The sequence below is a fragment of the Phoenix dactylifera genome, chromosome 10 (assembly GCF_051530095.1).
Source record: "Phoenix dactylifera cultivar Ajwa chromosome 10, Ajwa_hap1_PhDact_Kaust_v1.1, whole genome shotgun sequence".
Taxonomy (NCBI): Eukaryota; Viridiplantae; Streptophyta; class Magnoliopsida; order Arecales; family Arecaceae; genus Phoenix; species Phoenix dactylifera.
In genome coordinates this window covers 707,501-710,000 of record NC_143199.1, presented here as the reverse complement: position 1 = coordinate 710,000, position 2,500 = coordinate 707,501, and positions in this window count along the sequence as shown.

The following is a 2,500-nucleotide window of genomic DNA, read 5'->3' as shown; positions in this document are numbered from 1 at the left end:
CCGGTCGCACGGGTCGCGCGTCCCGGGAGGACAGACCGAGCAAGCCGAGGTGCCGCTCACGGCCGCCGCGAGGGACGTACGGCGCCGGCGCCCGCGCCCCGTGGCACGGCCTAGAGCGTGCCCCCCTGCCACCCCATCGGGGCATCGGCGCAAAGCCCACCGCGGGGTAGATAACCGAAGGCAACGAGGGACGGTGGATGCACATATCCGAGCAGTGGCGATAGGGCCGGAGGGAGCACCGACAGGGCCGTGAGATTTTAAAGTACCGAGGGAATTTGCAAACCGGGCCCGCCCCTCCCCCCGTCCATCGCACGCCGATCGGGGGTCCGGCGCCCCGCGGGGGGCTGCCGGCATGCGCTCCCGGTGCAGGCATCGACGAGCCGCCCGCGACCTCCACTCGGGTCCGAGCCCCCAAGCGCGGATGCCGAAACGCGCCGGCCGCGGCAGCCCCACCCCTGCCACCCCATCGGGGCATCGGCGCAAGGCCCACCCTGGGGTAGATAACCGAAGGCAACGAGGGACGGTGGATGCACATATCCGAGCAATAGCGATAGGGCCGGAGCGAAGACCGAGGGGGTCGGGGGGTTTTAATGTTCCGAGGGAAGTTGGAAACGGGGCCCGCCCGGACGCCCGTCCCTCGCACGCCGATCGGGGGTCCCGCACCCCGCGGGGGGCTGCCGGCATGCGCCCCTAGTACAAGCATCGACGAGTCGCCCGCGACCTCCACTCGGATCCGGCGGCGCACGCGCGGATGGCGAAACGTGGCGGCCGCGGCTGCAGCCCCCCTACCACCCCGTTGGCGCGTCGGCGCAAAGCCCACCCCGGGGAGGATAACCGAAGGCGACGAGGGACGATGCATGCACATATCCGAGCAAATACCGAGAGGGTCGGGGGGAAGACCGAGAGGCAAGGGGTGTTTAGAGTACCGAGGGAAGTTGCGAAAGGGGCCCGCCCGGACGCTCGCCGCTCGCAGGCGATCCGGCGGGGCGCACGGAGGGCGCCGCCCATCGCCGGAGCTTGCTCGGTCATCTCTGCCGCACGGACACGTAAGCGCCGCCGCGCAAGGTTCGGCCGGCGGGGCGGACGGTTCGCCGCCGCAGGCCTTTCCCGCAGCCGGAACGTGGGCCCGGCGTTGCGCGCCGGCGGGCCGCGCAATCCGCCGGGGCGCACGGCGGGCGCCGCCCGTCGCCGGGGCTTCGCTCGGTCATCTCGGCCGCACGGACACGTGCGCGCAGCCGCGGAAGGTTCGGCCGGCGGGGCGGACGGTTCGCCGACGCAGGCCTCTCCCGCGGCCGGAACGCGGGACCGGCGTTGCGCGCCGGCGGAAGGCGCGATCCGGCAGGGCGCACGGCGGGCGCCGCCCGGGCTTCGCTCGGTCATCTCGGCCGCACGGACACGTGTGCGCCGCCAATCGCCGGGGCTTCGCTCGGTCATCTCGGCCGCGCCGCCACGTGCGCGCCGCCGCGGAAGGCTTGGCCGGCCGGGCGGACGGTTCGCCGCCGCAGGCCTTTCCCGCAGCATGCGCCCCTTCGCCCGAACGACCGCGGGACTCCGGTACGGCCTAGCCGTCGGCCGCCCGGCTGCAAGCCGTCGGGGCCGCTCGATCCCCGTCGCGTGCCGGCCGCCGCTCGGGCCAGCCGGCCGGCTGCCGCACGTAACCTCTGACCTCATCAGCGGTCGATCCGCACTGCGCTGGTCTTCGGTGCGGACCCGTCGGGGCCGTGCCGCGCCGGCCGTCGCATCCGGTTCCGCAGGCGCCGCCCGGTTGCCTCCCGCCCTCGTGCGCTCGCGCCGGCCGGGCGACGCGGTGCCCGCGGGACTCGGGCATGGTTGAGCCGTCGGCCGCCCGGCGGCATGCCGCCGCCGCTCCGCACCGCGTGCCGGCTGCGCTCCTCCCCGCGCCCGTCCGCGGGCGGGCCCGCCGCCGCTCGCGCCGGCCGGGCGACGCGGTGCCCGCGGGACTCGGGCATGGTTGAGCCGTCGGCCGCCCGGCGGCATGCCGCCGCCGCTCCGCGCCGCGTGCCGGCTGCGCTCCTCCCCGCGCCCGTCCGCGGGCGGGCCCGCCGCCGCTCGCGCCGGCCGGGCGACGCGGTGCCCGCGGGACTCGGGCACGGTTGAGCCGACGGCCGCCCGGCGGCATGCCGCCGCCGCTCCGCGCCGCGTGCCGGCTGCGCTCCTCCCCGCGCCCGTCCGTGGGCGGGCCCGCCGCCGCTCGGCCTAGCCCCCCGGCTGCCGCACGTAACCTGCGACCTCGTCGGCGCTGGATGCGCGTCGTGACAGTTTTCGGTGGGGCGCCGCGGAGGCGCCGGGGGCCCATGCGACGGGCCAGGGGGCGAACGGAGGGCTCGGTCAGCCCTAACAGGGGACCGGCGACAAAGGAGCGGTCGCGCAAAGCTTCGTAAGGGACCCAGACGACGGGCCTACCGATCTGAAGCACCGCGCACGGACGCGCAGCGGGCCCACGACGGGCCGACACGGAAGGCCCGCCGCCAAGGCCGCA